This window comes from Chrysochloris asiatica, unplaced genomic scaffold (assembly GCF_000296735.1).
Source record: "Chrysochloris asiatica unplaced genomic scaffold, ChrAsi1.0 scaffold00048, whole genome shotgun sequence".
Classification (NCBI taxonomy): domain Eukaryota; kingdom Metazoa; phylum Chordata; class Mammalia; order Afrosoricida; family Chrysochloridae; genus Chrysochloris; species Chrysochloris asiatica.
Window position 1 is genome coordinate 14,024,773 of NW_006408566.1, and position 24,797 is coordinate 14,049,569.

The window sequence follows — 24,797 nt, forward strand, 5'->3', positions numbered from 1 at the left end:
CCTATCAAACTTGATAAATCCACACTAAATACTTCTAACTGATCACTTCATCCAGGAATTTCCAGGAGCTAAGAAATACACATATATGCACATGTATACACACATGCATGCACACATGCAGGCCTGCTGAGCCCAGGGATCCACATGCTCAACAGGTTGTCAGAAAACCACAATCTTGAAGGGACTCCAAGTGCCCCAGGCAGAGCCATGGTGATTCTTGACCCACAGTCTGAGGACTGAAGAGGCATGTGTTGCTAGTCACAGGTAATGTGCTGCTTCCCAGAGGATCTGCAGGGCCATAGAGGTGCAGGGGAGCTGGACCAGGGTACAGGTCAAGGATTGCATAGGCGTCCGCAGCTTCCCCAGGTAGGTCATAGTGTGCACCATGCGGCCCACAAAGACAAGGAGGAAGTGCATCTCAGCAATGAAAGGGTTGGGTCCCAGGAAGGAGTGTACCAAGTACGAGAACAAGAAGGAGTAGATGGTCTCCATGTCGTTCAGTGGGCCCTGAGGCAGCGCTCCACATCTGGGTCACTCCGGCAATACTGGAGACCTCCGTGTTTCAGGGCATCCTAGGGGTTAGCAAAAGCCTTCTTCCTCGGTCTCACTTGACCCATGATGACGGCGAACACATACATCTTGATGACCAGCAGCGTGCTGCTCCTCAGGAAGGTGGGGAATGCCTGGTGCTCACCATCTCCAGGCAGACTGGGAGATCCAGGGAGCGCGTGTAGCTGTGTGTGTGAGTGTCTCGGAGCTTCAGTTTGCTTTGTGGCATCTCTTTAAATAGATTCAGTGGAAGAAATTCTTCCCATACTCTTAAAGCCAGTAGAACACAGTCTCAATTCAGAATCAAAGCTATCGAGTACATAATCCAACACTTGAAACTTTACTAAAGGCTAGTTTTCTCCCTATCCCCACGAGCTCTGTCATACGCAAATTCTTTACCTGGCCTGGGATCCACCGTGGTAGAGGTGCCAGCTGTAGGAACTCTGAGCCCCAGTACCCTAGGTTCATAGAGATTCTAAAAGTGAAAGTTTTACTAGTATCAGGAGCCATCACATTGGTCTACACAAACCACATGACCAGGAAGAATAGTTCAAGTTTCAAAGTGAGGATGTTGTTGTTGTTGTTAAGTGCCGTCGAGTCGGTTCCGACCCATAGCGACCCTGTACAGGGTTTCCGAGGGTGTAAATCCTTACGGGAGTAGAAAGCCTCATCTTTCTCCCGCGGAGCGGCTGGTAGTTTCGAACCGCTGACCTTTAGGTTCGCAGCCCGATTCGTAACCACTACGCTACCAGAGCTCCTTAAAGTGAGGATGTGGAGGAGTTAATCAACTAAGAGGGAGTGGGCTGCCCTGGAGGGATGAACACGGAAGGTTTCATGGCCCTCTTTGTTGGTGGGTTTTGCCTTCTCCAAGGTAAGGTCTTGGGACCCTGAGGCTATCTCAGAATGAGAAGAGAATTATACATGAAGTTGGCCTTTCAAGCAATCTAGGGAGTCAGAGAATGGGGAAGTAAATCTACAGGATTCTTGATCCTCAGTCTGAGGACTGAAGAGTCATGTGTTGTTAGTCACAGGCAGTATACTGCTTCAAGAATCTTAGTATGGCACTGTAGGATCAGCACTGGACTGTGAAGCACAGGGTCAGCAGTTCAAATCCACCAGCTGCTCATTTGGAAACCTTAGACAGGGTCACTATGAGTTGGAACTGACTTGACTCAGCAGCAACAAATGCAGGTTTCAGAGAGGGCAATAGGAGAAGGTAAAAAGGAGGGACTTCTGGTGTGGTGCTGCAGAATATAAGCTCATGACTCTAATGTCGGTCTGAACGGCAAGGTTAGTGGTCCAAACTCACTAGTTGCTCCTCGGAAACCCTATACTGGGTCACTATGAATCAGAACTGACTCATCAGCACTTAACAACAACAATGACATCACACAGTACTCATCAAATCAAATGTCTCTGTACCCCAAGCCACTCTTGAGGACGCACTATGGCATGCTATGCAGACTGAGGCATCATTCCAGAAATTTATTTTGGGAACTGCAGATCTGCAGAGATGGTGAAACTACAAGTGTTAGCAAATCTCTCTGGTTCAAATGAGGACACCGGTGGGTTGTAAATGGCATCTAAACATCTGGTTTGGAGCTATTTGGAAAGACAGGATATGAAGGGAACCCTTGACAAGGAGCTCTAACTATTGTTTCTAGACTCAGGGTGTCTGGGTAAAGGTCACAGTCCCCCCATTTCATCCCAACTCTTTCAACTCTCACTACCAGACCTGCTACCTGGAGCCCCTTTAGATGAGGCATATGTGGTATGTGGAATAACACCAGTGGAGGAAACTGAAGGTAAGTAAAAAAAAATTTTTTTAAAGTACATGCATCCAAATTTATGGAATTTGTGAATATATTATCTTACATGGCTAAAAGGACTTTGCAGATGTGCTGTTCAGGGCCATGAGATAAAGAGATTATGTAAGAGGTATGTGGGACAAGAGACATCAAGGCAAACCCCCTTCCAAGACTCAAGGGGAATACACGAGCAGACATGTGCTCTGACTGATCACTGATAAGGGGAAATGAGGGAAAAACAGCAATGAAGCTGCGAGCTAAGTCTTATCACATTCAATAGACTTCTGTGAACCCGGGTAGAGACCTGGTCAGCTGGGTGGCAAGACCTGGGGACTCTTGGGCCCAGAGTCACTGACATGACCACAGAGGACTGGAGTGGAGAGTGAAGCATCCAGCTGATAAAAAGAGAGGGCATATGCACAAGAACACCCACACTTGCAGATAATACCCACTTGACCTGGCTTCAATGACTGGATGATCAGAACTCAACTAGAAGAAGAAAGAGGAGGAAAGAGTAATCTGATACAATTTGATGAATTTGACCTACACCTATGGATGCAGTAGCTCAAAAGAGTGAACAGATCTCTACAGCGAGGATCATTCCCACCCCCTCGATACACAGGGTAGACAGGGATGGGCAATTTGGACATTGGCTACCCAAAATGGCGGGGCTACAAAGGCAAGAAGTGACTGGCTTACAACCTTTTAAGAGGGAACCTAGATCCAGAGGGCGCTGAGGAAGGTAGACTCTCCACTGAGTAGTATCCAATCTGTCTGGGTGAGGCTGATGAAAGGAGATGGGGACAGGACTCTTGTGGTACAATAGTGAATAATTGCTCTCAGGACTGACTGTGAGGGTTGGAAATGTAAAGGTAGACCTTTTTTAGCAAAAGGAGCGGAGTGGTTGACTTTGCAGTCTAGGAGCAGAGGGCCCTGGAACCATCAAGGGAGCAGAGTGGAGTGCCGGACCCTATCCAGAGAAACTGTGACACCAGAGATGGAGGCAGAGATGATGATGTGGAGAGATGGAGTGGCTGGGGGCTCTAGACCCAGAGAGGGAGAGGGGCTGTGTGCTGACGACTGACCAAGGGGCAACCTTTTGGTTGTTTGATGATGCATGGAGGGGATTGTAACCATGGCAATGATAGGATGAATGTAAAGCTAATGTTCTCCCATGTAAACTATCGCATAATTCACAATAAACTATTCTTTTTAAAAGTAGGGAAATAAGCAAGCAATCAACAAACCACCACCACCACCAAACAAACAAACAAACAAACAAAAAAGAGGTAGGTGGGAAAGGCAGAGAAAGATGCAATGATGGTAGTAGAGACCAGAGTGATGTGATTGCTAATTTTGAAGATGGAAGGGGGCCATGAGCCAGGGAATGTGGGCAGCCTCTAGGAGCTGGAAAAGGCAAGAAAGGAGATTCTCCCCTGTTGTCTTCAGGTGGAATACAACCTGAACTACAAGATAAAAAATCTGTGTTGTTGAGTGCTACGACTAAGTTTTTGGTACTTTGTTACAATAACAATAGGAAACTAATACTCATGGTAAGAGAATAGTGAGATGATTTTTCCAAGGTTCCTAATGTTTCAGTTAAAAACAGTTCTGATGAAGCCATTCTCCTCCCCTGTCCAAAGATGCCCTCTTAATACAATGTGACACCATTCCCCAAACCTGAAGGGTCAGGACTGCTCATAGCCAGATATGAGTTACTATTGGGGGCAACCACAGTATGTCTCGGGGTTTGGCATAGCTATGCCACTTCATGGGGTGATACCCAGGCCTGAAATAAATGCATTTCTGATACAAGGAAAGGTCTCCTTTGAAGTAGAAAGTTCTCCCTCAAAAATTGTGGCATGAATAAAAAGATGTGATGACTCATGGAGGGGCATGGGGATGGGGGGAGACAAATGTCCGAATCCATGGTTTCTATATGAGAAACCTCAGCAGGTTAAGAGTGTCCCTGAAGGAAGAGATTGGGAAATGGAAATACTGGAGAGAAAAATACATCTTAGCCTAGAAAAAATACTCAGTGTTCAAATTACTAGAATTATGCAAATATTATTCCCAGCTGAGTCCAGGTGTTGAGGTTAAGCACTGGAATGCTAACTGTAAGATCATTGGTTCAAACCCACTAGCCACTTTCCAAAAACCCTATGCAGGGTCATAATGAGTCGGAATCGATTCAACAGCACTTAACAACAACATTCTCAGCTGAACACTGTGATGAACTTTGTTTCTTCTACAATTGCTTTTTCTTTGTCAAGTTAATAATTGCCTTGATTTTGTTTGTTTTGTTTTCTAGATAACCATTACTAGGTAACTATTAAATTTTCAGACTCTGGGACTCTCCTCTCAAGATGTACAAAACACGGGGAGAATGACGAGGGGTAAAGCGAGTCCAGGCTGGATCTGTTTATTATAAATTGTCATAGTTCTCTAGTACTAATCTAGCAGAAATACCACAAGTAGGTGAGTTTAACAAACAGAAATTCATGTTCTCACAGTTTAGGAAACTGATGGTGGTGGAGGTGATGTGCCGTGGAGTCAGTTCTGACTCATAGAGACCCTGCATAGGATTTCTGAGGCTGTCAATCTTGACAGGAGCAGGAAGCCTCAATTTTTCCCGCAGAACTGAAGGTGATTTCGAACTGCTGACTTTGAGATTAGCAGCCCGATTCATAACCACTATGCTACCAGAGCTCCTCAGGGCACTGGCTGTAGGGAAAGGCTTTCTCTCTTGGTCATTGTCTCTCTTTAGCTTCTGTTGGTGAATTCCTTGTCCATCTTCTTGTGATGTGGCCTGCATCTTCCCCTCAGTTCGTTCTCCCTTCTCTGAGCCTAACATGCTCATTTTATGCCTCAAAGGAGATTGGTTTAAGAAAACCCTACATTGATATGGCCTCATTAACATGGCAAAGAAAATCCTTGTCCCAAATGGGTTATATCTACAAGCACACTAAAAAAAACAAAAAAATCCACTGCCATCCCATCAATTCTGATTCATTGTGACCCTATATAAGGTTTCCATAATGGTAAATCTTTATAAGACAGACTCAACTTGCTCTCTCACAGTGGTTGGTGGGTTTGAACTGCCGACCTTGCAGCTAGCAGCCAATTGTCTAGTCCATAGTACCACTAGGACCTCCTATCCACAAGTATAGAGTTTAGGATTTACAACACAAACTCATCTCTAACACTAATGACATTATGTGTACATGCAAATTAGGAAAGGAGCCCTGGTGGCACAGTGGGGTAAGTGTTGCCTGCAAGGTCAGCAGTTCAAATCCACCAGCCACTCTGTGGGGAAAAGATGAGGATTTTTCCTCCGGTAAAAATTTGCAGCCTCAGAAACTCTATACAGGGTTGCTATGAGTTGGAACCGACTCAACAGCACCTAACAACACCAAAACATGTTCATTGCAGCTTTATTCACAATTGCAAAAATTGAAACAACCGAAGGGCCCATCAATGGATGAATGGATAAGCAAAACGTGGTGCATACATACAATGGAATACTACACAATCATAAAGAACCATGATGAGTCTGAGAAACATGTTATCACATGAGTGGATGTGGAGAGAATAATGGCAAGTGAGGTCAAGGAATCAGGACAAATATGGTGTGATCCCTCTTTTAGAAGAAGACAAGAATAGACCTATATGAGAAGACTACCTACATGGATATCCTTATCAATATAGTTATATTGTTGTTAAGAGCCATCCAGTCAATTCCCACTCATAGTGACCCTGTATAGGAGTAGTTGGTGGGGTTTGAACCTCTAATTGCATGGTTAGCAGTCCAGTGCTTATCCTACAGCAGCCACCACACCGGAACCCCATATATCTATTTAGATGCATATCTGTTGTAGTGCCATACAGTCAGTTTCAACTCATAACAACCCTGTATAGGGTTCTCAAGGATAGGCTGGTGAGCTTGAACTGCTGACCTTGAGTTCAAACTGACCTTGCAGTCCAGCACATTAACCCATAGCACCCCACCAGATGTATATCTAAACATATAACACATTATTATTATTGTTATTAGGTGCCGTGGAGTCGGTTCCGACTCATAGCAACCCTACACAGGGTTTCTGAGGCTGTAAATCTTTACGGGAGCAGATTGTCTCATCTTTCTCCCACAGAACCGCTGGTAGTTTCAAACTGCTGACCTTGCGGCTTGCAGCCCGATTCATAACCACTACGCTACCAGAGCTCCTTCACATTATATATATGTATATATAATGTCTAGATGTAGTCCTGGTGCTATGGTGCTGTAGGATAAGCATTGAACTGTTAAACATGAGGTCAGCAGTACAAACCCACCAGCTGCTCCTTGGAAACCCTATACAGAGTTTCTGAGTCAGAACTGACTTGATGGTGCTTAATAACAGTAACAACTATATATATATAGTTAAGTGGCATATGTATATATGCATGTATATGTTTTAAATTAGGAGCTCTGGTAGTGTATGGGTTATGAGTCTGGCTGCTAAATGCAAAGTCAGCAGGTGGAAACTATCAGCTGTTCCACGGGAAAAAGATGAAGCTTTCTGCTCCTGTAAAGATTTACAGCCTCGGAAACCCTGTACAAGGTTGCTATGTGTTGGAACTGGCTTGATGGCACTTAAAAATGTATTTTAAATAATGGTGTTTTAAATACCAGCAGGGTTACTCGCATGGACAGATTTCAGCAGAGCTTCTAGACTAAGACAGAGCAGGAAGAAAGAGAGGCAGACGACTTCTGAATAGTTATGAACAGCAGTAGAACATTGTCAGATACAGTGCCAGAAAATGAGGTCCTCAGGTTGGAAGGCACTCAAAATACAACGGGAAAGAGCTGATTCCTCAGTACAGTTGACCTTACTGATATGAATGGGGCAAAGTTTTCAGGACCTTCATTTGCTGATGGGGACACAACTCAAAATGAGAAGAAATAGCTGCAATCATTAAAAATCAGAACACAGGAATGTAGAAATTATGACTACAGAAAACTGGAAGTCATCAAAAATGAAATGAAATGCTAAAGATTAGTATCCTAGGCATTAGTAAGCTGAAATAGACTGGAATTGGCCATTTTAAATGCGACAATCATATGGTTTACTATGTCAGCAATGAAAAATTAAAGAGGAATGGCATTACATTCATCGTCCAAAAGAGCACTTTGAGATCTACTTTGATGTACAGTGCTATTGTGATAGGGTAATATCCATTTGCCTTAACAAGGAAGACCAGTTAATAATGCCACTATTGTTCACATTTATGCATCAACCACTAAAGCCAGTGATGCTGAAACTGAAGACTGCTACCAACTTCTTCAGTCTGAAACTGATCAAACATGCAATCAAGATGTCTTCATTATTCCTAGTGATTGGAATGTAAATGTTGTAAACAAAAAGGAAGGATCAGCAGTTGGAAAATATGAACTGGGTGATAGAAACAATGCTGGAGACCATATGACAGAGTTTTGCAAAACTAATGGCATTCATTGCAAATGTCTTTCCTCAACAACATAAACATTGACTATACACATGAACCTCAACAGATGGATACACAGGAATAAAATTATGGGGAAATAGGGGGCCCTGGTGTGGCATTATAGGATAAGCACTGGAATGATAATCACAAAGTCAGCAATTCAAACCCACCAGTCATTCTCAGAAACCCTATAGAAAGTAATGATGAGTTGGAAATGACTCAATGGTATACAATACCAATAGCATGGGGTGGGGGGAAGGCAGGAAGAGATAGTTAAGCTAAATATCATCCATTACAAGAAGACTGGGGCAGACTGTGGAACAGATTACCAATTGCTCATCTGCAAGTTCAGGCTGAAGCTGAAGAAAATTGAAACGAATCCCACTTGAACCTAAATACCTTCTCAAACACTAATTTGATGCATTAGACACTAATTATTGAAGACGAGAGGAGTTACAGAATGACATCAAGAACATCATCCATTCACAAAAGGACAAATAGTGTATAAGACCATTGCTATTAGCTTACAAAAAGATTTCCATACTAAAATAAACATTCTTTGATGGTTAGCAGGGTGGGAGGGAGGGGAGAGTAATTCACTAGCTAGTGGGTTGACCACATGTTAGCTCGGGTGACAGAGAAGGCAATATACAAGGAAAGAAGGCAATACACAAGAAGAAGGAGGGTGGCAGATGAACAATAAAGATAAGGGAAGACTTAGGGAGAGGTATGCATGGGCTAAATGGGTTAGAGGTTAACAGTGATTTATATTCAATCTTGGAACAGCAGTATTCTGTGAGTAGATACATGGATCAAGACAGGCTGAATGGGTAAAGGAGTGGGAAAATATTTATGTAATTGACAGTCTTACGGATATTGTTTTCACCTACCTACATTTATGTGTGATAGAAATGAATATTGGGAATTATGGTGATAGATTGTAAGCCTTCAGCCTATAACTGATTGGATTTGCTAAAAGGGAAAATAGCATTTGCCCAGGGAAATAGGCCTCTTGTTAAGTGTTTGTAGAGTATGGGGCCTTAGGTGAAATCCTGAGTCCCACACAGAATCTTCTGAGTTGGAATATTCCCACTTGAAAAGACACACAGACCAACCCAGAACTGCTGAAAGAACAAAAGATTCTTATCAAAAGAAAGACCTGCAGGAAAAAAAACAAAGTGTTTGGCTGTTTGAATATCAAGTGAGCTGTTTGCTTTGGAGGCAGCAAGTGAAAAAAAGTAAGTTCATCATAGAAAACCCTTTTCTAAGACTGAAACTCGAAGGGAACCCATGAGTAGAATAGTATACTTGCTAGTGGCCATCTGGGTTTACTTGTGAGTGATAGGGAAATGCAGCAATGAAGACATGGTCTGAGTTTGGCCATGTTCCATTGGCACCTGTTGACCTTAAGATGAGAGACAGAAGAGAAAGGGCTGGGTGGTCTGAAGTTTAGGATGATATAAACTCCTGAACCCATGCACACTGACCTAGCCCCTGAGGGCTATGGCTGAGAGTGAAGTGACCAGCTAGTCTGAAGTGCAGAGACATGTGCATGAATTCCCAAACTTGCAACTAGTACCTATTTGACCTAGTTTAGATGGCTAGATGACCAGAACTTGAACGGAGAAAGATAAAGATGTTTGATACTGAGAACAAGTGCAAATTGCTACAATTTGATGAAGTACACATTTGCCTATGAATGTAGGGACTCTAAATTCTGATTGGAATGGAAGGATTTTTCGTATCAAGGAATAATCTTGTTTCCTCAGTGTACTAGGTTGATTGTTGTTGTTGTTAAGTGCTGTCTAGTCAGTTCCAACCCTTTGGCAACTCTTTATAGGGTTTCCAAGAGAGCTCTGGTAGTGGTTACTAACTGGGTTGCTAATCTAATGTTCAGCATTTCGAAACTACCACCCGTTCCACAGGAGAAAGATGAGACGTTCTACTCCCGTAAAGATTTACAGCTTTGGAAACCTTGTACAGGGACACTAGGAGTCGGAACCGACTCCACGGCACATAGCAACAACATAGGTTTTCCAAGGAGTAGTTGGTGAGCTTGAACCGCAAACCTTGTGGTTCAAAGCAACTTTGCAGTCCAGCACATTAATCCCCAACACCATAATTTAGACAGTGGCTATTAAAAGTGGGATGGGGTGTTTACAAAGGCATGAAGTGGCTGGTTTGCAAGCTTTCATGAGTGTGCTTAGTTGCAGCATGAAGTGGGTAAAGTAGTTTCCCTCTTTCCCAGATGACTCTGGTGAAAGGGAAAGGGGGACTATGGTGATAGGATTTTATAATTCAATTGTGAATAATTATTAGAAGGATTCATTGCAATTGCCACAACTGTAATTGTAGAAGATGTGTAACTAAAAGGGGGGAGAAACTAATCTTTCATTTCAGGAACAGACGATCCCAGGACCATCAAGAAGGAATAGAATGAGTGGGGCATGAGATTCTTACCTAGAAAATCAACAATTGCAGAGATGGTGGCTGTGTGCCTGTAGACAGGAGGCTGGCTGGCTGTATGTGCCCTTTGGACGTTTGAATAAATACATTTTATTTGTTTTCTAAATGTACATCAAATTTTGCCTTGTTCATTTGTGAAATATAAAATGTAAATGGGGAGCCACCAGGAGCAAATAGGATACATGTTGTTGAATGGAAGAGATTGTAATCATTAACATGAAACAGAGTGCATAGTTTGTTGAATGTAAAGTTGATGATCTTGTCTGTAAACCTTCACCCAGTTCACAATAAAAAGTTGACAGACAGAAAAAAAAAAAAAAGCCATCATTCATGAAGAAAGCAAAGGTCATTAAAAAGACAGGAAAGAAGGAAAAGACCAAAATGGAAGTCAGAGAATGTAGAGAAGCTAAAGTGACAAAAAGAACATTTCAAAGGGAAGCTCAAGTACACAAAATAAACTATTATAATTAAACGTCCAAAGACCCCAAGTCTGAAGACCAAAAGGGAAAAACAAATTGTGCAAGAGGACTAAACATATGGCTTCTTGTCAGTCTTTTCAGAGAGGCAGTGTGGTGCCTCTAAGGGCACAGTTGTCATCTGTCACTCACATAGTCAAAACAGGGATGAAGGTTTCCCCTCCCACATCAGGTTCCTCCACACATAGTATTTCTCAAGCTGAAATAATTTAAGAAAAAATTCAAGCCTCGAGTTGCATTATTGAAGGATTCTAGCACTGGACTAGGAGTCAAAATCAAGTCAACAGCACTTAACAACAACAACAACCCATAGGAAAAGAGCCCTAGTGGTACAATGGATGAAGCCAACCGAAAGGTCGGTGGCTTGAACCCGCCAGTCACTCTGTGGGAAAAAGACGTTTTCATAAAGATTTACAGCCTCAGAAACCCTCTGAAGCAGTTTTACTCTCTCCTATAGCTTGCTATGGGTTGGAATCAACCCAACATCAGTGATTTGGGGACCCATAAGAACTCTGCTCTACTGAAAATCTGTCTATATGAGACCAAAATGTCAACAATTACTCTAAAGCAAAGATGAGAAGATAGGGGTGCAGGGAAACTAGACTAGCCAGAACACAGACTACTATCACTGAACAGTTTCATGTGGAAATTGTCAAATAGGAACTTAACTTTCTGCATGAACTCTCATCAAAAATAAAATTATACACACACACACACACACACACACACACACACACACACATATATATATTAAGAATAGAGTCTGCAAAAAGATGATCAAAACTCTCATTCCAAGATTATTCCAAATCCCCTATGCCTGGGGTCTGAAAGTATTGAACTCTCTTAAATTTTCTTGCACTATTTGTGAGATGAATTACTGAGATTAATTAATTAGTCTTTCTGTCCCAGCTTCCACTCCCATTGCCCCCAGTTTAGCCTCAATTCCATAACCAGGGCTGCTGCAGCATGAGCCTCAGTGGGGGACACTGAGTTTCACTGGTGTGCTGGCAGCTGAAGTCACCGGAGTCCACTCTAGTGTGCACATTCTCTGCAGGAAAATGACACATGAGTTCGCCAAGTTCACGTGCAGTCAGAAGTTAGAATGATAGATCCTGCCTGGTGACTTCTAAAATAATTAACCAAAGATACACTGAATGGTTTAAAATTAAGAAAGGTGTGCAACAAGGTTGTATTCTTTTACCATACTTGTTCAACATGTATGCTGAGCACATAATCCATGAAGCTGGGTTATATGAATAAAAATGTGACATCAGGACTGGAGGAAGATTCATTGACAACCTGTGATATGCAGATGATACAACCTTGCTTGCTGAAAGTGAAGAGGACTTAAAACATTTACTGATGAAGATCAAAGAGCACAGCCTTTGGTATGGATTACATCGCAATGTAAAGAAAACAAAGGTCCTCACCACTGGACCAATAAACAACATTCTTATTAATGGAGAAAAGATTGAAGTTGTCAAGGACTTCATTCTTCTTGGATCAACTATCAATACTCACGGAAGCAACAGTCAAGAGATCAAATGACGTACTGCATTAGGCAATCGGCTGCACAAGAACTTTTTAGGAGTGTCTCCTTATCTTTGATTTTGGAGAGCTTGATTATGATATGTCTCAGTGATTTTCTTTTGGGGTCTATCCTTCCTGGGGTTTGTTGAGCTTCTTGAATGTTTACCTTTTCACTTTTCAGGATGTTAGAGAATTTTTCTTCCAGCAGCTCTTCAACTATTTCCTCTGTGGACTTGTGTGAGTCTTCTTGTTCTGGAATGCCGATAATTCTTAAGTTATTCTCCTTCATGTTGTTCAACCTGAATCTTAGACCTTCTCCAGATTTTTTTAACCCTTTTTTCTGTTTGCTCTTCTATCTTAGTGGTATTGAGAGAATTGTCTTCCAGCTCACTGGTTCTGCCTTCCATCTCTTCTATTCTACTCCTTTACCCTTTCAGAGTATTGTCTATTTCTGATATTCTATTATTGATCGTTTGGACCTCTTTCTGTAGGTTTTGAATTGTTTCCAATATTGTATCTATCTTATTTGATTGTTCCTGTAGTGCTTTCCTGACTTCTTCCTTATTTTTCTCAACTTCATTGTAAAGTGTTTTGAAACATTTTATCATCATTTTTCTGAGTTCCTTCTCAGGCATTTCCAAGGCCTGCCCTCCTTCCAGAATGGAGTCCAGGTCTACCTCTAGGTCATTTGTCTCAGACATTTTATCTTGTTTCTGGACATGTGCTGATATGGTCATCTACTTTTGCTTCATGAACATGTTTAGTGTTTATCTGTGGCCTTAATACTTAATTGAGTAAGTGTTTTGGTATTTTTTATGCTTTCTGATTGCTTCCAGGTAGATGTGATCAGGATGTGGGCTTCCCTTTTCACTCTTCTCTTTGCTTAACTCAGAATAACTTTCATAGGTGTTGTCTGCCTCCCTGGTACATTGGTTCTTGCCTGGGTTTTGGTGTTTTATAGAGTATGATTGTAGCTTGACTACATGGCAGCCATTGATGACTCTTCTTGGGTAATATAGGGAAAGAAAGAGTCCTACAAATGTAGAAGGGGGAACATAAAACAGCAAAACAGCACCAGCTAAAAACAAACAAACAACAACAAAACAAAACTAGACTGAATACTGAAGTGTATAATCTCAGAAAGGGGAGAGGAGGGAGAGAAGAAAAAAAAAAAAAAATCTGTAGCCTAATATGAGTATGACTTTAATGTCCTTTCTTCAGCTTCTTGCTTTCAAAGCTGCCTGAGAGATTTCAAGATGCCACTGTTGGTTGTTATGCTATACCTCAGGCTTTAATTTAATTTTTGGCCTGTTTTGTTTTTAAACTCTTTTTCCCTCTCTGAAGCCCTATCCTGGCCCTGGCCTTTCCTGTATTAAAAAACAAAAACAAAAACAAAAAAACATTCAGGGCCTGCTCTTGGGTTGGGGGGTAGGAGGAGTGCCAAGACCAGATACCAAAAAAAAAAAAAAAAATCAGAACCAAGCAAAACTGACAACGTGTATTTTCCATCTTTGCTCCAAGGTTCCCATGGCATTTTTCTGTGGTGTTTTTGTTCCCTCCTTGGTCTTGCCATTTGGTCTCACCCAAGATGTCGGCTTGGGGCCTCCAAGCCTGGCAGATTTAAAAGCACATGATTTCTTTCTTCAGCTTCAAGTTCCACTAGCTATAAGCCTTCAAACTTTTTAAATATTCCTAGCTATGTGGCTCCGAGTTTTGGAGCTCTGCCCTGGATCTGCTTTGCCTGGTATTCTGTGGTATTGCTGACGAACTTCACTGCACCTCCACCCTAGCCACCATCAAGCCCCACCTCCTATCTCACTTCTGTCATTGGCTCTTGATCATATGCACCTTTTGAAGCGGTTGAACATCAACCATTTCCTTTTGGTACATTAGCCATTAGAGAGATGTAAATCAAAACAACAATGAGATAGCATCTCATACCAGCATCATAACAAAGTTTAAAAAATCAGAAAAAATAAATGCTGTTGAGGGTGTGGAGAGACTGGGGCCCTTCTACATTGCTGGGGGAACTGTAAAATGGTTCAACCATTGTGGAAAATGGTGTGATCCTTTATCAGAAAGCTGGAAATCAAAGCATTCAGCAATCCTTTTACTTAGTGTAAAAGGATTTTTACAATAAACACAATAAATAAGAACCAGAACACGAGTAGATAAACACTGATGTTCATCACAGCACTATTCACAATAACAAATGATGGAGACAGCTTAAATGCCCACTAAAGCAAGAATGGATAAACAAACTTTGGTACATACAATGGAAAGCATGCAACGTTGAAAGATAATGATGAATCTGTGAAAGACCTCATAACATGGGTGGACCTGGAGGACATTATGCTGAGTGAAATAAGTCAATCACATAAGGACAAATATTTGTGTGGAACCATTATTGTAAAAACTCAAGAAAAGGTTTTCATGCTAACAGAAACATTCTTGGATGGTTACCGGGGTGGGAGGCAAGTGAGAGTAATTCTATGGCTAGAGGGTAGACACATGTTAACTTGGATAATTGTTGTTGTTGCTGTTATGTGCCATGGAGTTGGTTCTGACTCATAGCGACTGAGGCTGTAACTCTTTACAAGAGCAGAGAGCCTCATCTTTCTCCCGTGGAATAGCTGGTAGTTTCAAACTGCTGACCTTGAGGTTTGCAGCCCGATTCATAAACACTACGCTACAGGACAATATACAAGAATAGGGAGGCTGGCAGAAGAATGATGAATATAGGTGAAGATACAGGGAGGCATGCATTGTCTAAAGAGAATAGAGGTAAATAGTAATAGATACACAACCTTGGAACCACAGTGTTCTGTGTGTAGACACATGGACAGAGATACAGGCTGAATGTGTGTGGAAGGAAGAGTGGGATATATATATTCCATGTATATGTAAGAGTTAGAAAAAGGATAATTTGTATATGGCCACAGGGGAGAAGCAGGGTAACTGTTGTTGCATGGACGGGATTGCAATCATCTAGATGAAACAACGTGTATGATTTGTTAGATGTAAAACTGATGATCTTGTGTGTAAAACTTCACTCAATTCACAGTTTAAAAAAACAGAAAAAAGACTTGTGACAGGCACAGATGACAGGGGCTGGGTTAAAATGCCTATTAAATGCCACAGATTTAGTATTCAATGAACGGCTGGAAATTAGTTCTCTGAAGCTCAGTGAAGAATGTGCTTCCCATACAGAAATGACTATCTGAATGTCCTTCAGCTAGCCCAAACCCATAGCTAGAAAAGACTGTCAACCTTCCCAAAATGGAACTGTAAAATTCAAATCCCAAGCCTACACTACATATGTATGTGAGGTCTGCATTCTGAAAGTAGAAAAATCTTAACCAATTCATTAACATACAATAGTTCGGAATCAATGAACTCCAGATAGAACCTGGACAGAAACAACTGAGAAGCTTCCCCAAATGGAGACTGTCCTCCACTCTACCCAAGACACTCGAGGAAACAACTTTTGAGAAGAATTAAAATACATGCAAATAACAACAACAACAAGGAAGTTCAGTGCCATTTATGCACACTCTATTTACTTAACTAAGAGAGCTCACCTCTGGTGAACTTAAACTACTAGAGCAATCTAAAAGAAACATGCAAATAAGTATATTTAAGATATTCAAATAATTAAAAATAACATTATTAAGCACAAATAGGAGATGATGATCCTAATATGTAGATATCGAAAAAAAAAAAAAAACTAAAGGAGCTCTGGTACTGTAGTGGTTGCAAGCCTGGCTGCTAACCTCAAAGTCAACAGTTTGAAACTACCAGCTGATCCGTAGGAGAAAGATGAATCTTTCCGCTCCTATAAAGATTTACAGCCTTGGAAACCCTATGCAGGATTGCTATGAGTCAGAACCAACTCCACGGCACATAATAACCACCAACCACCATTGAAAAACGTTGTTATTTGGTGCCATAGAGTCGGTTCTGACTCACAGTCATCTCCTGTACCATCCCACAATCATGGCTCTGTTTACGCCACTTAACAATGTGGTTGCCACTGTGTCAGTTCATCTCATTGAGTGTCATCCTGCTTTTCACTGACCCTCAACATTACCAAGTATGTTGTCCCTTCTTCAGAGACTTGTCCCTTCTGATAACATGTCCAATACTCCTTGCTTCTAGGTAGTATTCTGACTGTACTTCTTTCAAGACAGATTTGTTCTTTCTTCTGGTAGCTCATGGTGTATTCAGTGTTCTCCATCAGTGTCATAATTCAAAGACATCAAACAATTCTTTTTCAATCTTCCTTATGCATTGTCATGCTTTTGCATGCATATGAGGGCACCAAAGGGCACATTCTGCAAGCCTGCCTTCTGGCCACCAGCTCTCAGTTCCTCTCTTTCCATGTACCTGGAGTCCTCAGCTGCTCCCTGTCTCCATGTCTCCATCTCTGCCTCCATCTCTGCTGTCACTGCTTCTCTGGGTAGGGTCCCACATTCTGCTTGTGCTCTTCTCCCTTGATGGTCCTAGGGTCTTCTTTTTTTGGACTGTAAAATTAACTACTCCCCACTTTTTGTTACAAGACCTTTACAATTGTGACAATAGCAATTAGGCATGATTACAATTACTCACTATTGAATCATAAGAATCTTATCCCCATCTCTTTTCACCAGACTCATCTTCTTGTTAAGTGCCATTGAGTCAGTTCCAACCCATAGAGACTCTATATAGGATTTCCAAGGAGCAGCTTGTGAGCTTCAACAACTGACCTTGTGGTTCAAATGACTTTGCAGTCCAGCGCATCAGCTCACAGTGCCACGCCAGGATTCCAGACCCATCTAGACAAGATTAAAACTATTCAGTGGGGACTCTCTTCCCCTGCACACTTTTAAACTAAACTGCCTTTTGAAAACTTGTAAGTCAGCCACTTTGTGCCTTTATAGCTCTCCTCCCCCCTATTTTAGGTAGCCAATGTCAAAGTTGTTTGTCCCTATCTGCCCTGTATACAGAGGGGATAGGATTGATACTTGATGTGAAGACTCCTTTCCTCTCTGTTGGTGTTTTGAGCTATGGCATTCATGAGTATAAATCCAAATAAAAATTTTTAAAGTAAAAAATATAGACATTAAAATTTTTTTAAAACTTCAATAGGTAAATTCTACACAGATTGCAATAGCTGATGAGAAAAATGGAAGAAATCTCCCAGAATACAAAATGATGTAAAAAAAAAGAGTTGGAATGTGGGGAAAAAAAAAAGGTTAATAACATGGAAAGTAGAATGAGACATTGACATAACATGGTATGTTGTTGTTGTTGTTAAGTACCGTGGAGTCGGTTCCGACTGCTAGTGACCCTGCACAGGGTTTCTGAGACTGTAAATCTTTATGGGAGCAGACAGCCTCATCTTTCTCCCATGGAACAGCTGGTAGTTTTGAACTGCCAACCTTGAGGTTAGCAGCCCGATTCATAACCACTTTGCTATGTAGAGCATAATACATTTTTTATTATATTTTGTTGATTGTTAATAAATAAAATCTCAATTGCTCATCTTTGATTTAAAAGTTCAAATCATTTGACAAGGTTTGCAAAATTTATGGTTTCCTTTCCTCTCCTTTCTTGTCTAGGTTCCAGTTCCCTAAAAATCACTCAGTACCTTCTATGTGTAACATTAGGTCTCTTGTCTCTTGCCTTTGTGTGTGCTGTTCTCCATATCTAACATATATCACTTCTGGGTTTGTTTCACTAATCATTACTTATCTTTCTGGTATCAGCTAAATGAACTTCCCTTGAAAGGGTGTTCAGGTCTCCTAAGTATGGGTTAGGTCCTTCTCCTGTTTACGTCAATGATAAAAAACACTTAACTTTCCTTAGAACATGGCACTTCCCCAATCATAGGAGTCAACACACTGATGGGATTGATTGTTTACTTACCTCTGGCCCACCCAGATTGTAATCTTGATGCAGGCAGGGACCATGTTTGCCTTGTTGACAGTTGTAATCCCCTGTCCCTAGTGAGTGTTGCTTAGAAGTCATTCAGAGAGTAAGTAGTAGAGCCAGGATTACCCAGAGGCTGTAACATTCCAAAGCCTGGGTTCTGCTCACTCCTCCCACTGCTTCCCATTTCCGGTCCACTAAGAAATGTTGAGTCTATCATGACAGCTGCTGGAATTGATCTTGTTTTCTCCATCCCCAATGTCAATGCCTTCAGCCAGGCCCTTAACATCTCCCTTCTGGATTGGTGATTGCCTTCAACCTTCCTACATTTCACTCAACCACATATAATTACATAAAATACCACCATATATAAATATATAAAATACCACTTGCTACTCGAAAACCTAAAAGAGAACCCACCAAGACCTTCCAAATAACAGCTGCCAAACTCTTATCCCAGCTTTAATGCCTGGTCCCAAGCTCCCCTGATGATTTGATTCCTTCACCTCTTAATCACTTGCTGTGCTAGGATCTGCTCTCTTTTTCTGACAATCACCTAGCCTAGGACTCTGTGGGCCCACTTCCCCAGCCTCAACTCCCCCAACACACTTGATGTGATATCCCCTTTGAGATCCTTGGATAATGCAATGAAAAGTTTAAAAAACGAGAGAGATTCTTGGATGTCAAAGCACTTGGATACCAAAGCACTTGCCTGTCAAAGGAATTGAATGTCAAAGTGCTTGGATGTAGGTCCAACAGCATTTCCTAAATGTGAATTTCTAATGTAAGAAGTTGGAAAGGGAACTCAATCCATTCTTACTGATAAAGTCCCTTGCTTCCTTGAGTCATTCTTCTCACCTTCATACCAGAGTTCATCATAGCAAGGGATATGACACAATGGCCAAATGCTTGGCTGCTAACACAAAGGCTAGTGATTCAGCCCACTGCCCTGCCCCTCCGCCTCCAGCCCCAGTGGCTCCATGGGAGAAAGACCTGGCGAACTGCTCCTGTAAAGACAACCCTCTGGAGCAGTTCTTCTCTGTCAGACAGGGTCACTGTCAACTTGAGGATACACAACAACCAAACCATTTCCTTCTTCAAAGCTTCCCAGGGCCTTTCCCATGGCAACTTGCTTCTGGATTTTTTTGTTCTTTTGTTGTTGTTGTTTATTCCAACTCAGCAGCCAACCTTAACATTTTGCATCTAAAACCAAGCACAACTCAGTATGAAAAATCACTCTATATGGGCTATTTTGGTTCAAGTATGTGGTTCGGAGTACCAAGAACTAGGAAGAACTAAGCTCATTTTAAAATGTAAACCTGCTTCCTAAAGACTAAGGAACCTGCATTCCAAAGTCAAGAAGAAATGACATGGGACCATCTGCTGCTATGAGGAAGCCACAGCTCTGCTCTCACAATTGCTGCAGCTGGGAGGCAGTTAACCACAGGTGCACAGTGAACCAGCCCTGCATGAGCTGAGCGCAAACCCATTGTGTTTAACCAAACTTAACCTAACCTAACCTCACGTAACCTAACCTAACCTAAGCTAACCCACTGTTGTTGATTCTTTCCAACTCACAGTGACCCTATAGGACAGAGAACTGCTCCATAGCATTTGAGACAATCAATCTTTACAGGTGCAGACAGTCTCATTTTTCTCCCATGGAACAGTTGGAGGGTTTGAAGTACTAATCTCACAGCAGCCCAGTGTCTAGCCCACTGCACCCCAAGGGCTCCAGAAATCATCAGACAATCTCTTTGATATCCCATATGAGTGAAGTTTTACTGAAGGTAATACAGAAAGGGCTGCAAGCATACATTGACAAAGAACTTCCAGAGGTTCAAGCCAGATTCAGAAGAGGCCGTTGAACGAGGAATATCATTGCTGATGTCCAATGGATCTTGGCTGAAAGCAGCGAATATCAGAAAGATGTTTACCTGTGCTTTATTGACTATGCAAAGGCTTTTGATTGTGTGGATCATGACAAGCTATGGGCAACATTGCGAAGTATGAGTATTCCAGAACACTTAATTGTGCTCATGAGGAATCTGTACATAAACCAAGAGGCAGTTTTTCAAACAGAACATGGGAACACTGAATGGTGTGTGACAGGGATGTATTCTTTCACCATACTTATTTAACCTGTATGCTGAGCAAATCTGAGAAGCTGGGTTCTGTGAAGAAAAACGTGGCATCAGGATTGGAGGAAGACTCATTAACAACCTGTGATATGCAGATGATATAACCATGCTTGCTGAAAGTGAAGAGGACTTAAAATACTTACTGATGAAGATCAAAGAGCACAGCTTTTGGTATGGATTGCATCTCATTGTAAAGAAAACAAAAACCTTCACCACTGGACCAATAAAACACATTCTTATCAACTAGAAAAGATTGCTCATGGAAGTAGCAGTCAAGAAATCAAACAATGTATTGCATTAGGCAAATCTGCTGCACAAGATCTTTTTCAAGTGTTGAAGAACAAAGATGTCAGCTTGAGGACTAAGGTGCGCCTGACCCAAGCCATGGTATTTTCAATAACCTCATATGCATGTGAAAGCTGGACAGTGAATAAGGAAGACCATAAAAGAATTGGTGCTTTTGAGTTATGGTGTTGGAGAAGAATATTGAAAGTTCCATGGGCTGCCAAAAGAACCAACAGATCTGTGTTGGAAGAAATGCAACCAGAGTGCTCCTTGGAAGCCAGGATGACCAAACTTCATCTCTCATACTTTGGACATATTTTCAGGAGGGACCAGTCGCTGGAGAAGGATATCATGTTTGGTTAGGTAGAGGATCAGAGAAAAAGAGGAAGACCCCCAGAGAGATGGATTGGCAAAGTGGCAGCATCAATGGGCTCAAGCATGGCAATAATTGTGAGGTTGACCCAGGACCGGGCAGTGTTTTGCTCTGTTATGCATAAGGTCACTCTGCGTCACTTGGCTTCATTCAAGTGTGAGGTATACTTCACCTCTATGAGATGTGTATACTGCAGGGTCTACTTGACCTTCCCAGCATGCATTAAGATTCAGCCCTGCCAAGTAGACTCGGTTTCCCTGATAAGTAGCAGGTTTGGGAAAGTTTGCTGTTGTCCTCACCTGCATCTGCCTCCTGAGGTGACACTTTGAGCTGATCTGATTTTAGTTTCTTGTTCAGATGAGATGGAATCTCAGGCAGGTGGGAGAAGAAAGGCAGAAAGGTAGGGAAGAGAAGTACACTTCACTAATCAGGAGCAGTCATTGTCCAAGAAGAAAGAATACATCCCCCAAATGCTTTACACTTTTGAATTTATTTTTACTTGTTTTTATGAGGAATTTGGAGAAATCAGAATTTGGGTGACAGTTTGGACTTGTAATTTTCAGAATCTCTTTTGTTCTTGTCAAAGAAACTGATAGTAGCTTGTCATTCTCAGACCCCACTTGGTTCCCTACCTTTTTTGAGGGAGGGTCAACTGCCATCTCCGCAACTTCTTAGGTTGAAGCCAGTCCTGAACTCAGGCAACACTTGCTGTTACCTGCAGTTAAGTCAATTCCGACTCATAGCGCCCTGTAGAGGGTTTCCTAGGAAAGCTGGTGAGTTTGAATCTCCAACTTTGCAGTTCAAACCGACCTTGAGATCCAGTGCATTATCCTACAATGCTACACCAAGAGTCCAATAAAGCACCCTGCCATCTATAAGGGACTGTCAATCATTAATGTCTCGCGGATGTAGTCCTTCAGTTACTAAGACCTTGTGTCCTGCCTGGAGCTTTAAGAGTGAAAATGACTATAGTATCTTAGGCACTGGTGTAGCACTGTGGGTTAAAGCAATGGACTGCAAAGTAGGTTTGGACTGCAAGGGCGGCAGTTCAAGCTCACCAACTGCTCCTCAGATACTCTATACAGGGTCCTGGTGCTCATGCTGTTCATCATCATGGTGCTCGGTGCTATGGTGGTGGTTATGCAGCGTGGAGTTTGCGAGGCTGTAAATCTTTATGGGAGCAGAAAGCCTCATCTTTCTCGCATTCGTAACCACTATGCTACCTGAGTTCCTTTGGAAACCCTATACAGGGTTGCTGTTGGTAGAAACCAACTCGACACACTTAACAACAAAATCTTAGGCACTAATGGAGTCCTGGTGTGGTGCTGTGGGTTAATGCTTGTTGTTGTTGTTGTTGTTATGTACCGTGGAGTCGGTTCTGACTCATAGCGACATTGGACTGCAAAATCAGTTTAATCTGCAAAGTTGGCAGTTCAAGCTCACCAGCTGCTCTTTGGAAAACCTATACAGGGTCGCTATGGGTCAGAACCTACTCGATCGCACTTAACAACTACAACAACATAGCCTTGAGGGCCAGAGACAACATTCTGGAAGAAGTTAACTACTACGTGAAAGAGAAATAGGAATTTTCAGGTGGTGATGAGAAGAAATTTACTGGTAGTAGGAATGGTAGCGTAGTGGTTACGAATCGGGCTGCGAACCTTAAGGTCAGCAGTTCAAAAACAACCAGCCACTCCGCGGGAGAAAGATGAGGCTTTCTACTCCCGTAAAGATTTACACCCTCGGAAACCCTGCACAGGGTCACTATGGGTTGGAACTGACTCAACGGCACGTAACAACAACAACAACAGGAATGGCATAAAGGTGCCCTGGTGTTACTATAGGATAAGCATTGGACTGCTAACCCGAAGATCAGCAGTTCAAACCCACCAGTTGCTCCTTAAGAGAAAGATGAGGATGTCTGTTCCCATAAAGATTTAAAACCTCAGAAACACGATCTATGATTGCTGTGAGTCAGAATCTACTTGATAGCTTTAGTTAGGAATGGCACCTGGACCAGTCAGAGGAAAGAGAACTTCAGAGCTCAGAGTAGTTGGGTGGGGAGGTGTAACGGAGATGAGGAGAAACTGGTGAGAGTCTCTTTAAAACACTTGGCTGCCTTGATTTAATCTTTAAACTTATTCTGGCAGTCTTTTGAGCACACACAGTTTTTTAAATGAAAATTTCTCTAATTAGAAGATAAAATTCTGAATAGCAGGGAGTGTGACATATTACTTTCCTCCCAGTAGAGCCCTAGTCCTAGTCTAAGGAGAGCTATTGCTGGGCAGTCGTGCCCAGATTTGGAACCATATGGAAAATTATTCATTTCCTGAAAGATCCATAAGTGTCCTACCCCTGGAGGCTTCTGCTTCTAAACCCTTACTAGAGGTAAGAGAGGGGCTCTGGGACTGGAGGGAAGTGTGGGAGGTGCTAGGGCAAAACCCAACCCTGTCATCCTGTGTTAATAGTTCTTGTTAGTGGCCATGGATTAGCCTCCCAACTCTTGGTAAACTCATATATAACAGAACAAAACATTACCCTCTTCTGCACCATATCGAGAATCTGTTGCATATCAGACTCTTGTGATACTTAGGGTCTTCACTGGCTGGTATTTATAAGTAGATCACTAAGTATTTCTTCCTAGTCTATCTTAGTCTGGAAGCACCATTGAAACTTGTCCAGCATCTTATCAATGCACAACTGACAGATGGTTGTACTTGAGGTATATTAGCCAGGAATTGAACGGGGTTCTCCACGTGAAAGATGTGAATTCTACCATTAAGCCATCACTGTTAATAGAGGGTCTGACTTTTGAAACATATGCTTCTCCCATCAGACTGTTAGTGTGTTAAGATTTCTTGACACTTGGATAGCAGTGTTCATTTTTTCAAACAATGGGTTAGAGGGAATTCACATGGGTAGGAACAATTTCATTTTGTGTTTTCATTTGGTGAGAAAGAAAAACTTACTTCAAGTATATTCTAGGTCATTTAGTTGACCATTGTATAAGAGTTCTTTCCCAGAGTCAGCTTCTTCTGTTGATTTGAGAAGAGCTGATATGAGAAGAGAGAAGGAGGAGAATTCTGTCCCTGAAACCAAAAACCAACACAGAACAACTGCCATTGAGTCGATTCCAACTCATAGTGACCTTATAGAAGGTTTCCAGAAGTATAATTCTTTCTGAGACAAACAGCCTCATGTTTCTCCCATGAAGTATTTGGTGGCTTTGGATCACTGACTTTAGGGTTAGCAGCCCAATGTTTAGCTCTCTGTGACACCAGGGCCCCTTTAATGCTGATTGTTGTTGTTGTTGTTGGTTCTGACTCATAGCTGACCCTGTATAGGAGCAACCAGTGGATTTGAACTGCAAACTTTGAGGTTAGCAGTCAAGTGCTTATCTACAGCGCCACACCAAGATTCCTTTATGCTGATTAGAAACTAAAAATAATGTAAATGTTCAAAGGTAAAGGGCCTATTTAACAATTTGTGGTACATTAATTTAAGGAATTATGCAGCAACTAAAAGAATGGGTACAAAATCATTTAATGACAAGATATCATTTACCAAGTGGTACACGCAGAAAACAAAATTCATGGTGCTCTAAAATTCTGTATCAAAGTATACAGAGAAACAATTTATTTAAAAAAAAATCAGTGTTTTTATAGTGTGATGGTTTGGGTGGTAAAATATAGGTCCTCCCCTTTTCCTTTACTTCCGCAATTATGATATAGGTGTGGTGCTGTAGGATAAGCACTGGACTGCAAGGTCTGTTTGA

The 24,797-nt window shown here is 41.8% G+C and overlaps 1 pseudogene; it reads right to left on the reverse strand.

Moving 5' to 3' along the window:
* Positions 1-258: 258 nt before the first annotated feature.
* Positions 259-18,264, reverse strand: LOC102839081 (annotated as a pseudogene).
* Between the last annotated feature and the right edge of the window lie 6,533 nt (positions 18,265-24,797).